Source organism: Cicer arietinum, chromosome 5 (genome assembly GCF_000331145.2).
Source record: "Cicer arietinum cultivar CDC Frontier isolate Library 1 chromosome 5, Cicar.CDCFrontier_v2.0, whole genome shotgun sequence".
Lineage (NCBI taxonomy): Eukaryota > Viridiplantae > Streptophyta > Magnoliopsida > Fabales > Fabaceae > Cicer > Cicer arietinum.
The window spans coordinates 10,582,102-10,597,317 of NC_021164.2; positions in this window are offsets into that span (position 1 = coordinate 10,582,102).

A 15,216-nucleotide genomic window follows, 5' to 3' on the forward strand; every position below is an offset into this window, starting at 1 on the left:
TCAAGAACAAAAGCAGTCTGCAAGCGAAATAAAGATATAGTTTGAGTAAAGAGTAAAGTATTATAATGGAAAAAATTATAAATGACAAAAGAGTGGATCAAAAAGGTTACTTCGATATCATTCCACAATATATCTTTTGCATCCTTCAACGCCTTATCTTTCCGATCATCAACGGTAATAGGGGTAGTCTGACGAACAACAGCCCCAATGTAACTTACAAACATGGAGCTGTTGGGGTCAATTGGTTGACCACTCTCATTCCATCCAACCTAATAAACTCATATAGTAAGTACATGCTTTCAAAAAAGATAAAAAAGTTAAACAGCAAACAGAGTATAGTATACCTCAAATTTAATGCCACTACTCCTTGCTTTTATTACTTTTGCATTATGGTTGCACCACGTTTGACTTCATTTTCGTAAGTATTAGTGTTGACAACTTCCTCATTTTGACAATCTAAATCTTTGGTGGTATCCATTTATCTACAACAAGTTCAACATGCAGTTCAGTATAACTTCAACAAGCTCAACATGTAATATTCTAAGTATGTATCAGTATTAGTATAACTTAAACAAGCTCAACATGCATTTGATTGATAACAAAAAATTAATAACATCAATACATGAATAGTGAGGGTTCGAAGAAATACATAATGCGCAGAAACGAGGGTTTGCCGAAATACGATTCGCAGAAATATGGTTCGAAGAAATACGTAATGAGGGTTACGTATTTCAATGAAAAGATATGGTGTGTAATGAGAGAGATGATCGTGGATGGAAATACTATTCGAACAGGTAGAGATTATCGTGGAAATAAGGTGCGTAATGGATGTGATGATAGGTTCCCAAAGGAAGAGAAGAACGATGAAGTGGAGATGATAGTGAAGTTTACGTAACGAAGAGGAAACTGAAGCGGTTTACTGTTATATATAAAATCCTATTACAACGCTTTTTTAGAAGCCTTTTACATCGCTTGTTGGAAAAGTGCTCTAAAAGACCTAAGCCTTTTACAGCGCTTGTTGGAAAAGCGCTCTAAAAGGCCTCCTTATTTTATTTTTAAAAAGGCTCTTTTACAGCGCTTTTTCACATAAGCGTTGTAAAAGACCTCCTTGTTTTCTTATGTTATATGAATGTTTTTTTTAAAAGCCTTTTACAGCGCTTTTTCAAATAAGCGCTCTAAAAGGCCTCCTTATTTTATTTTTAAAAAGGCTCTTTTACAACGCTTTTTCAAATAAGCGCTGTAAAATACCTCCTTGTTTTCTTACGTTATATGAATGTTTTTTTAAAAGCCTTTTACAGCGCTTTTTCAAATAAGCGCTCTAAAAGGCCTCCTTATTTTATTTTTAAAAAGGCTCTTTTACAGCGCTTTTTCACATAAGCGTTGTAAAAGACCTCCTTGTTTTCTTACGTTATATGAATGTTTTTTTAAAAGCCTTTTACAGCGCTTTTTCAAATAAGCGCTCTAAAAGACCTCCTTATTGTTAGTAATAATTACCTCTGTTAGTTCAAAGATATGAGAGTTATTAAACAAATTATCAAAGATCGGTAGCGGAATATATTCAGGAGCAATGATTTACACAGTTGCAAATATTATCAATATATGAGAATAGAAACAATGCTTAATTCAGAATGTTAATCAATACAGAAATTCATTAATTCAAACATTCAAGAATACGCATTTATGTAATATCAATAAAGAGTAGGGATAAGAAACAAGTGCACCAAGATTTATACTGGTTCAGCTATCAGTTTGATAGCCTACATCCGCAAGAATCCTGACTCATCAATCCGAACGCCATTATTATTATCGACCCACTTGCAACCAAATATGGGAACACGAAACATTGTGTAGTCTAACTCCCATATGCGCTCGATAACCCCAAAATATGATAGATTTGCATATATTGGGTTTTTGTCTTTTGCACTTGAGACATGCATCGCTTCAGCTACGAGAGTGACTCCACTATTTTGCATAGTGGTCTGATCATCTTGTTCTTTGGTATAAAATGTGTAGCCGTTAATAACATAACCAGTGTAAGAAAAGACATGTAAGCTCGGACCATTTGCTAGCCACCTCAATCTATTTGAAATTGATCCGGGGTCTATATCAAATTTTGACATTATGTGATTTTTTAACCATGTTACAAAACTTCGATTGTGCTCTCGAGTTATCCAATTTTGATTCCTATTCATGTTCAAACGAGATAACTGATCAATGTGTATTGTAACATACGGTTGAACCTCATCATCATTGTGCAGAACATACAATTGTGCCTGCTCCCATTCTGTCCTTGATATAGTCAGTAGTCTCCTTCCAGTTATCCCTTCTCCTGATAGTCTTCCCGAATGACGAGACATGGGAAGCCCTATGGATTCAACATTGGACAGATATTCAGTACAAAATTCAGCAGCCTCTTCAACAATGTATCGTTCAGCAATACAACCTTCTGGTCGACTTCTACTTTTTACGTACCCTTTTAATATTTTCATATATCGTTCTATCGGATACATCCATCTCATATAAGCTGGCCCACAAAGTTGTGTCTCCTTAACCAGATGAACAGTAAGGTGAACCATTATATCAAAAAACGATGGTGGGAAATACATTTCAAGCTCACACAAAGTAACAACAATTTCCCTCTGCAATGTCGGTAATTTCTGAGGGTCGATCACTTTACTACAAATTTCCCTGAAGAAGAAACATAATCTAGTTAAGGCTAGTCGAACTTTTTCAGGTAAAATGGAACGTATACCTATTGGTAGCAAATGCTCCATTATAATATGACAATCATGGGTCTTCAAACCTTTTAACTTGAGGTCTTTCATACAAACCAAATTTTTAATGTTCGAAGAGTATCCTTCTGGAACTTTAACTTCGTGTAGAAATTTACATAAAACAATTTTTTCCTTTCTAGATAGAGTATGAGCGGCTGGAGGTAGATATGTGCGATTTCCTTTCTTTACTGGAGCCAGTTCATTTCTTATTCCCATATCGACCAAGTCCAATCTTGCATTGACGCCATCTTTAGACTTTCCTGGAACATTGAGTAACGTACCAATAACACTTTCAAATACATTTTTTTCAATATGCATCACATCGAGGAAATGTCTTACATACAATGACTTCCAATATGGCAATTCAAAGAAAATTGACTTTTTCTTCCACCCAGTTTTCACCAGCTCTCCCGCAAAAGGTTTGCCAAATTTATTGGTCAAACCTTGTACTTTTTCAAGTATTTGATATCCAGTCGGTGCTAAAGGAGCTTTACCTTCCTCTGATTTTCCATTGAATGCATTTCTCCACCCACGATACTGATGACTATAAGGTAAAAATCTACGATGTCCAAGAAACACATTCTTCTTACAATGTTTCAACCGCATCCAATTTGTACTCTCTTCACATATAGGACATGCACACTGACCTTTAATGCTATATCCTGATAAATTACCATATGCTGGAAAATCATTAATTGTGCCGAACAACATAGCCCTCAAATTGAAACATTCTTTCTTATACCCATCATAAACTTCCACACCTGTCTCCCACATACTTTTTAAATCTTCGATTAGAGGAGTCAAGTATACGTCGATATCATTCCCCGGTTGTTTGGGTCCAGAAATTAACAGAGACAACATCATAAACTTACGCTTCATACATAACCATGGAGGTAGGTTATATATTACCAAAATCACAGGCCACGTGCTATGTGAGATGCTTTGAAGACCATGTGGATTCATTCCATCAGTAGAAAGTGCAAGTCTTAGATTTCTTTACTCTATCCCGAATTCAGGATACTCGTGATCAATTTTTGCCCATTGTGGGGAATCTGCAGGGTGTCAAAACATTCCATCTCTAATTCTTTCATTTGCATGCCATGTCAAGTGTTTTGAATCTTCTTCACTGCGATACATGCGCCTAAATCTTGGTATTATAGGAAAATACCACACGACTTTTGCTGGAGTAGATTCTTTCTTCTTATATCGAGACGACTTTTGCTAGAGTAGATTCTTTCTTCTTATATCAAGAGAAATTGCATTTCGGACACACCTTTAGTAATTCATTATTCTTTTCGAAATAAAATGCAATCGTTAGGACACACATGAATCCTTTCGTAACTCATGCCAATAGAGCACAAAATCCGTTTAGCCTCGTAGGTTCGACTGGGAAGTTAATTATCATCTGGCAACATATCTTTTAGGAGTGTTAATAATTATGTGAAGCTTTTATCAGACCATCCATTACTCGCTTTTAAGTTGTACAACTTTAATATCGTCGTCAGTCTTGTGAATTTAGTACAACCATTATATAATTCTTCTTCAATTGCTTTTGCAATCTCCTCAACTCGGTCCGGCTCATATGTATCTGTATCGAAGTCAGTTGAAGCATATGTCGAACCATACTGAAAATTAATGTTTCCTTTTTTTTTTCTCACCATGTCTTATCCAACATGTATAGCTTTGATTAATTTCATTACATACTAAATGTCCTTCCAATTCATTTTCTCTAACGCATTTTCCAAAACAACATTTTAAACAAGGACAAACGACTCTATTTGGATCTTTTGCATTCTTCACTGCAAACTCAACAAATTCCTTCACTCCATTTTCATACTCTTTTGACAATCGATTGGCAGACATCCATTTCCTATCCATATTATACCACCTATATAAATGCAGTAACAAAAATAATAAGCTTTCAAAACATATCAACAAGTTTCAAAAAGAAACCAATATCAACTAACAATTTCAAAACAGAACAGATCATGTGGTATGAGTTTTTGACAATTTTTGACAATTTCAAAACAGAACAGATCATGTGGTATGAGTTTTTGACAATTTCAAAACATAACAGATCATGTGTAAAAAATACCTTAGACAACGTAGATGGCCGCACAGTACGTAGAGGATATTAGGGTTCCCAACGTATATAATTATTTGAAAGATGTAGAGGATATGAGGGTTTCCAACGTATATAATTATTTGAAAGATGTATTTTACAGCGCTTGTGAAAAAAGCGCTATAATAGGTAGTTAAATTCAATGAAAGCGCATGTGTTTTACAGCGCTTGTGAAAAAAGCGCTATAATAGGTAGTTAAATTCAATGAAAGCGCATGTGTTTTACAGCGCTTGTGAAAAAAGCGCTGTAATAAGTAGTTCCGCACAACACGTAGAGGAGATGAGGGTTCCCAGAGTAGAGGTGATGAGGGTTCGTAAATTTGTTTTCAATTTGTTTTTATTTATTTAAAGTGAATGATTTTACAGCACTTGTAGAATAAGCGCTCTAATATGTCCTTTAATTATGTGAAAGCGCTAGGCTTTTACAACGCTTGTAACAAAAGCACTCTAATATGTCATTTAATTATTTGAAAGCGCATGTCTTTTACAACGCTAGTGAAAAAAGCACTGTAATAGGTCATTTAATTATTTGAAAGCGCAAGTCTTTTACAGCGCTTGTCCAAAAAGCACTGTAAAACATTATGTGAGGGCGTTTCATTTTACAGTGCTTGTGTACAAGCGCTGTAAAAGCATTGTAAACATTATGCGCAAACGCTATATGACCCTACAACAGCGCTTTTTCACAGCCCTTGTCAAAAAAACGCTGTTATAGGCTCCGTTATTTTTAAAATATATTTACAACAGCGCTTGTATTTAGTAAGCGCTGTAAAAGGAGCGCTATAAAATGACATTTTTCGCATAGTGCCTTAAAGCATTCTTCTCCTAAATATATAACAATGTTTCTCATTTCGGTTCAAATTTCAAACACTAGCCATCGTCTTGTTTGAAAATACAGATTTTGGTCCATTTTTGTCGAGGGGTTCGAAAATTGCCTGAAAAGTCCAGATGAAATTGAGGACCGAGAAACCCTTATAACATTCTTCATCTAAATTATAATTGTGTATCAAGTTCCGTGTCAGAATACAAATACAAGCCATCATCTTGTTCGAAAATACGGATTTCGGTCCATTTTAGTCGGGTGGTACGAAAATCATCTGAAAAGTCCAGATGAAATCAAGGACCTGGAGAACCTTAAAGCATTCTTCTCCTAAATATATAATAGTGTTACGAGTTCCGTGTCAGATATCAAACACTAGCCATCGTATGGTCCGAAATTACAGATTTCAGTTTATTTTTGTCGAGGGGTACAAATATCGCCCGAAAAGTCCAGATGAAATCAAGGACTAAGAGGCCCTTATAGCATTCTTCTCCTAAATTTATAACTGAGTTTCGCGTTTCGCCTCAGATTGCAAACACTAGAAATTGTCTTGTTTGAAAATACGGATTTCGGACCATGTTTGTTGGGTGGTATGAAAATCGCCCGAAAAGCCTAGTTGAAATCGAGGACCGAGAGACCCTTATAGCATTCTTCTCCTAAATTTATAATTGAGTTTCGGATTCCGCGTCAGATTTCAAACACTAGCAATCATCTTGTTCGAAAATACGAATTTCAGTCGATTTTTTTCGGGTGGTACAAAAATCACCTAAAAAGTCCAGATAAAATCGAGGACAGGGAGACCTTGATATCATTCTTCGCCAAAAGTTATTACTGGTTTTTAGGTTCCGCGCCAAATTTCAAACACTTGCCACCGTCTCGTCCGAAAATATAGATTTCGGTCCTTTTTTGTCGAAGGGTAAGAAAATCGCTTGAAAATTCTAGATGAAATCGAGGACCGAGAAACCCTTATAACATTATTCTCCTAAATTTATAATTGTGTTTCGAGTTCCGTGTGGGATTTCAAACACTAGCCATTGTTTTGTTCAAAAATACGAATTTTGATCCATTTTAGTCGGGTGGTAAGAAAATCACCTGAAAATACAGGATGAAATTGAGGACTGGGAAACCCTTATAGCATTCTTCTCCTAAATATATAACAGTGTTTCATATTCCGAGTCAGATTTCAAACACTAGCCATCGTCTGGTTCGAAAATATAGATTTTGGTCCATTTTTGTCGAGGGGTACGAAAATCGTCTGAAACGTTTAGATGAAATCGACGATCGAGAGACCCTTATAACATTCTTCTTCTAAATTTATAATTGTATTTCGGGTTCCATGTTAAATTTCGAACACTAGCCATCGTTTGGTCCGAAAATACGGATTTCAACCCATTTTAGTCTAGTGATATGAAAATCGCCCGAAAGGTCCAACTAAAATCAAGGACTGGGAGACCCTTATAGCATTCTTCTCCAAAATTTATAACTGCGTATCAGGTTCCGTGTCAAATTTGAAACACTAGGCCTCATCTGTTCAGGAAATACTGATTTTTGTCCATTTTTGTCGAGTCGTATGAAAATCGCCCAAAAAGTCCAGATGAAATCGAGGACCGTGAAACCCTTATAGCATTCTAATCCAAAATTCATAACAGTGTTTCTGGTTCTGCGACAGATTTCAAACACTAGCTATCGTCTTGTTCAAAAATACAAATTTTGGTCTCTTTTTGTCGACGGGTACACAAATTGCCCAAAACGTCTAGATGAAATCGAGGAGAAGAAGATTCTTGTAGCATTCTTCTCCTAAATATATAACAATGTTTCTCATTTTGGGTCAGATTTCAAACACTAGACATCGTCTGGTCTGAAAATATAGATTTTGGTCCATTTTTGCTGAGGGGTATGTAAATCGGCCGAAAAGACCAAATGAAATCGCCGACCGAGAGACCGTTATAGCCATCTTCTTCTAAATTTATTACTGTATTTCGGCGTCCATGTCAAATTTCAAGCACTAGCCATCGTACGGTCCGAAAATACGGATTTCAATCCATTTCAGTCTAGTGGTATGAAAGTCGCTCGAAATGTCTAGATGAAATCGAGGACCAGGAGATGATGGCTAGTGTTTGAAATCTGCCGCGGAACCCGGAACACAGTTATAAGTTTAGGAGAAAATGCTATAAGAGTCTTCTGGTCTTGGATTTCATCTGGACATTTCAGGCAATTTTCATGTTGTGACACCCTAAACCCCAAAATAATATATATAATAATTTATATCATATTTCTATAAAATTTGCAGCGGATAAATAAAAATATGTTTCCAAGAAAATAAAAACTTAAATTATTAATTTAGGATATCACGTTTCTCAAAAATCAAAAGGAACACCTTAACTTCTTTACTCCATAGTGCAATCTCAATAAGCTTGAATTAAGTATAATTACTTGATTTAATTCTAAAAACCTACTAGTACTTATATGGTTTTCATACAAAAGTCGTTTCAAAATAAATAAGTAAAATACAAATTACAACCCTTATTCCCGGTATCACCTATCAGAGCGGGGTTCCTCCCAAACTTGAACTTCAAGACTTATTAACCTGTAACAACTGCGATTTCGCAAACGCAGGGCCAAGCCAGTCAAACACAAACAACGAAGGAGGTGAGTTTCAAAATCATGTTAATAGTATAATATAAGTAAGAAGAACACGCAACAATCATAATAGACCGTATCATAATCACATTACGATATATCAAAATATTTAAGTAAATAGTATCATATTATAACATCAAATAAACTCAAGTAAGATAATCATCTCATTATAATATGCATCAAATAATCTAAGAGTAATTATCGTTACTTTTGAAACACATCAATCACCACAAAACAATCACAAGTAAATGCAATGCTATGCATGAGCTTAGACTCTACTTCACAATGTGGTACCATTCTAACTCTGAAGTACTTGGTTAGGAGGCTTGATACTATGCCACCATCCCGGTGGACGGACAATTCAAATTGGCCCTGTCCTCATAGATCCCCTCAACTCAACCCGAGACACATATACGTGACAGTCGAGGTAAACGTGTGTTGCGTGGTAGCTCCCGACATTTGGAGTGCTACCTCCAAGTCACCTAGGAATTCCCCACCCGAATACCTCCAAGGTCTAACAATCTTGCCTTAAGGCTCAACAGCAGACCGCCACGATCAGGCTCATTCAGTTGTACTTCCCCAGAATCACTAGGCTTGTCAGGCCCTACCTATATGATGACAAAATAATCTCCACTTCACAAATTCACAATATTTATTTTCTCCCCTCGTTGGTATATGATACTCCATTAATACCGTCATCTCAGACACAAATTGAAATCACAATATTCTCATCACAATTTATAACATCACTATAATTAATCACACATCATCATCATCATCACATAAACTCATCACAATTTATAGAATCACTATCATCAATCATACAACAACACATATATATTCATCACAAATTTATCACATCACCATTATTAATCATACATTATCATCATTACATATAATTATCACAACACATCTATTTTTATTATAACATCATTTAAACTCATCTAATCAAACATATGCATAAAATTAATTCAACAACCAATATCACAATAATATCACACACCACACATTTAAAGAAATTAAATCAAATATCACAATAATATCAAATGCCACACATTTAACGAAATTAAATCAAATATCACAATAATATCAAATGCCACACATTTAACGAAATTAAATCAAATATCACAATAATATCAAATGCCACACATTCAAACAAATTAAATCAATCAACACCCTACAAATATTTCTATTCTATATTTTAATCTCACAATTTCCATATTTTCACATTAACTAATTTATCCCTCAAAGGGCTACTGCCATACGTAGCGAGCCAATAATGCAATAAGGATCTCCCGATCCTAGATTTCATCTAGACTTTTCAGGCGATAATCTTACCCCTCGACAAAAAAGGACCGAAATCTATATTTTAGGAACAGACAATGGAAAGTGTTCGAAATCTGGCGCGGAACCTAAAAACCAGTAATAAATTTTGGAGAAGAATGCTATCAGGGTCTCCCGGTCCTCGATTTCATCTGGACTTTTCAAGTGATTTTCGTACCACTCGACAAAAAATGGACCGAAATCCATATTTTCGAACAAGATGATTGCTACTGTTTGAAATTTGATGCGGTACCCGAAACTCTGTTATAAACTTAGGAGAATAATGCTATAAGGGTCTCGCGGTCGTCGATTTTATCTGGGATTCTCAGGCGATTTTTGTTCCACCAGACAAAAATATGTATTTTCGAACAAGACAATTGCTAGTGTTTGAACCCGACAATATATTATACTCAATTTGTACCACCCGACAAAAAGGACCGAAATCCCTATTTTTGAACAATACGATGGATATAGTTTGAAATCTAACGCGGAACCCAAAAAACAGTTATAAACTTAGGAGAAGAATGCTATAAGAGTCTCTTGGTCCTCGATTTCATTTGGACATTTCGCGCGATTTTTGTACCACTCGATTAAAATGGATCAAAATTCGTATTTTCGAACAAGATAATGGCCAGTGTTTTAAATCTGAAGCGGAAACCGAAACATAATTATAAATTTAGAAGAAGAATGTTATAAGGGACTCCCGATCCTCGATTACATCTGAACTTTTCGGGAGAGTTTCGTACCCCTCGACAAAAATGGACCCAAACCTGTATTTTCAATCAAGACGATGGCTAGTGTTTCAAATCTGACGCGGAACCCGAAACACAGTTGTAAATTTAGGGAAAAATGCTATAAGAGTCTTCTGGTCCTCGAACTCATCTAGAAATTTCCGGAAAATTTCGTGCCATTCGACTAAAATGGGCCGATATATGTATTTTCGAACAAGACCATGGCTAGTGTTTGAAATCTGATGCGGAACCCAAAACACTTTTATCAATTTAGAAGAAGAATGCTATAATGGTCTCTCGGTCCTTGATTTCATCCGGACTCTTAGGGCGATTTTCGTACCACACAACAAAAATGGACCAAAATCCAAAATTTCAAACAAGACGATGGATAGTTTTTGAAATCTGACATGGAACCCGAAACACAGTTAAAAATTTAGGAGAAGAATGCTATAGGAGTCTCCTGGTCCTCGATTTCATCTGGACATTTCGGGTGATTTTCGTACCACCTGACTAAATTGGACCGAGATGCGTATTTTCGAACAAGACGATGGCTAGTATTTGAAATCTGAAGCGAAACCCGAAACACATTTATAAATTTAGAAGAAGGATGCCATAAGGGTCTCTCGGTCCTCGATTTCATCTGGACTTTCCGGGCGAGTTTCTTACCCCTCGACAAAAATTAACCAAAATCTATATTTTCTGACCAGAAGATGGCTAGTGTTTGAAATTTGATGCGGAACCTAAAATACTGTTATAAATTTAGGAGAAGAATGCTATAAGGGTTTCCCGGTCCTCGATCTCATCTGGACATTTGATGCCATTTACGTACCACGCGAAAAAATGGATTGAAATCCGTATTTTTGAACAAGACGACGTCTAGTGTTTGAAATTTGACATGGAACCCGAAATACTGTTATATATTTAGAAAGAAGAATGTTATAAGGGTCTCTCGGTCCTCAATTTCATCTAGAATTTTTGGGGGATTTTCGTACCACCCGATTAAAATGGACTGAAATTCGTATTTTATAACAAAACATTGGCTAGTGTTTGAAATCCGACACAGAACTCGGAACACAGTTATAAATTTAGGAGAAGAATGCAATAAGGATATCTTGATCCTCGATTTCATCTAGACTTTTCAGGCGATAATCTTACCCCTCGACAAAAAAGGACCGATTTCTGTATTTTAGGAACAGACGATGGCAAGTGTTTGAAATCTGGCGCGGAACCTTAAAATCAGTAATAAATTTCGGAGAAGAATGCTATCAGGGTCTCCCGGTCCTCGATTTCATCTAGACTTTTCAGGTGATTTTCATACCACCCGACAAAAAATGAACCGAAATCCGTATTTTCGAAACCCGTATTTTTGAAATCTGACGCGGAACCTGAAACCATGTTATATATTTAGGAGAAGAATGCTATAAGGGTCTCTCGGTCCTCGATTTTCTCTGGACTTCTCCTTGATTTTCGTAATACCCGACAAAAATGGACCGAAATCCGTATTTTCAAACAAGATGATGGCTATTTTTTGAAATGTGATGCGGAAACCGAAACATAATTATAAATTTAGAAGAAGAATACTATAAGGGACTCTCGGTCCTCGATTTCATCTGGGCTTTTCAGGCGAGTTTCGTACCCCTCGACAAAAATAGACCAAATTTGTATTTTTGGACTAGACGATGGCTAGTTTTTGAAATCTGATGCGGAACCCGAATAACTGTTATATATTTAGGAGAAGAATGCTATGAGGGTCTCTCGGTCCTCGATTTCATCTGGACTTTTCGGGTGATTTTTGTACCACCCGACTAAAATAGATCAAAATTCGTATTTTTGAATAAGATGATGGCTAGTGTTTGAAATCTGATGCAGAAATCGAAACACAGTTATATATTTAGAAGAAGAAGGCTATAAGGGACTCTCGGTCCTCGATTTCATCTGAACTTTTCGGGCAAGTTTCTTACCCCTTGACAAAAATGGACCAAAATTTGTATTTTCAATCCAGACGATGGCTAGTGTTTGAAATCTGACGCAGAACCTGAAACATTGTTATATATTTAGCAGAAGAATGTTAAAAGGGTCTCTCGGTCCTCGATTTCATCTAGACTTTTAAGGCGATTTTCGTACCACCCGACAAAAATGGATTGAAATCCAATTTTTCGAACCAGAAGATGGTTAGTTTTTTTAATCTGATGTTGAACCTGAAATACTGTTATCAATTTAGGAGAAGAATGCAATAAGGGTTTCCCGGTCGTCCATTTCATTTGGACTTTTCGGGCGATTTTCGTACCACCCCACCAAGATTGACCGAAATCTGTATTTTCGGACCAGACGATGGCTTGTATTAGAAATGTGACGCGGAACATGAAACATAGTTATAAATTTTCGAGAAGAATGCTATAAGGGTATCCCGAAATGGACCGAAATCCGTATTTTTGAACAAGACGATGGCTAGTTTTTGAAATCTGACACACAACGCGGAACACAATTATAAATTTAGAAGAAGAATGCTATAAGAGTCTTCTGGTCCTCGATTTCATTTGGACTTTTCGAATGATATTCGAACCCCTCGACTAAAATGGACCGATATACGTATTTTCGAATAGGATAATGAATAGTGTTTGAAATCTGACTTAGAACCTGACACACATTTATAAATTTAGAAGAAAAATGCTATAACGGTCTCTCAGTCCTCGATTTCATGTGGACACTTCGGGCCATTTTCGTACCCCTCGAAAAAATGGACCAATATCTATATTTTCTGACCAGACGATGGCTAATGTTTGAAATCTCACGTGGAACCTGAAACACTGTTATATATTTAGGAGAAGAATGCTATAAGGGTCTGCCGGTCCTCGATTTCATCTGGCCTTTTCGAGAGATTTTCAAACCACACGACAAAAATGGATCGAAATCGTTTTCAAAAAAGATGATGGATAGTGTTTGAAATCTGACATGAAACCCGAAACACAGATATAAATTTAGGAGAAGAATGTTATAAGAGTCTCTTGGTCCTCGATTTCATTTGGAAATTTCGAGCAATTTTTGAACCACCCGACTAAATTGGACCGAAATCCGAATTTTTAAACAAGACGATGGCTAGTATTTGAAATCTGACGTGGAACCCGAAACACATTTATAAATTTTGGAGAAGAATGCTACAATGGTCTCCAGATCCTCGATTTCATCAAGACTTTTTGGGCGATTTTCATACCATCCAACTAAAATGGATTGAAATCCATATTTCCTAAAAAGACTATGGCTAGTGTTTAAAATCTGACATGGAACCCGAAACACAATTATAAATTTTGGAGAAAAATGCTACAAGGGTCTCCTGGTCCTCGATTTCATCTAGACTTTTCGGCGATTTTCATACCACCTTACTAAAATGGACCTAAAGTCGTATTTTCGAACAAGACTATGGCTAGTGTTTGAAATCTGACGCGTAACTTGAAACAAAGTTATCAATTTAGAAGAAGAATGTTGTAAGGGTGACCTGGTCCACGATTTCATTTGGACTTTTTGGGCAATTTTTGTACCACCCAACAAAAATGAACCGAAATTTGTATTTTCGGACCAGACGATGGCCAGTGTTTAAAATCTGGGGCGGAGCCCGAAAAATAGTTATAAATTTTGGAGAAGAATGCTATAAGGGTCTCTTGGTCCTCAATTTCATTTGGACTTTTCCGGCGATTTTCGTACCTCCCGACCAAGATTGACCGAAATCTCTATTTTCGGACAAGACGATGGCTTTTATTAGAAATGTGATGCGGAACTTGAAACATAGTTATAAATTTTGGAGAAGAATGCTATAAGGGTATCCCGAAATGGACCGAAATCCGTATTTTTGAACAAGACGATGGCTAGTTTTTGAAATCTGACACGGAACGCGAAACACAATTATAAATTTAGAAGAAGAATGCTATAAGAGTCTTCTGGTCCTCGATTTTATTTGGACTTTTCGGATGATATTCGTACCCCTCGACTAAAATGGACCGATATACGTATTTTCGAATAGGATGATGAATAGTGTTTGAAATCTGACGTAGAACCCGACACACATTTATAAATTTAGAAGAAAAATGCTATAACAGTCTTTCGGTCCTCGATTTCATGTGGACTCTTCGGGCGATTTTTGTACCCCTCGAAAAAAATGGACCAATATCTATATTTTCTGACCAGACGATGGCTAATGTTTGAAATCTCACGTGGAACCTAAAACACTGTTATATATTTAGGAGAAGAATGCTATAAGGGTCTGCCGGTCCTCGATTTCATCTGGCCTTTTCGAGAGATTTTCAAACCACACGACAAAAATGGACCGAAATCCATATTTTCGAAAAAGATGATGGACAGTGTTTGAAATCTGACATGAAACCCGAAACACAATTATAAATTTAGGAGAAGAATGTTATAAGAGTCTCTTGGTCCTCGATTTCATTTGGACATTTCAGGCATTTTTTGAACCACCCGACTAAATTTGACCGAAATCCGAATTTTTAAACAAGACGATGGCTAGTATTTGAAATCTGACGCGGAACCCGAAACACAGTTATAAATTTTGGAGAAGAATGCTACAAGGGTCTCCTGATCCTCGATTTCATCTGGACTTTTTGGGCAATTTTCATACCATCCAACTAAAATGGATCGAAATCCATATTTCCTAAAAAGACTATGGCTAGTGTTTGAAATCTGACACGGAACCCGAAACACATTTATAAATTTTGGAGAAAAATGCTATAAGGGTCTCCCGGTCCTCGATTTCATCTAGACTTTTCTGGCGATTTTCATACCACCTTACTAAAATGGACCT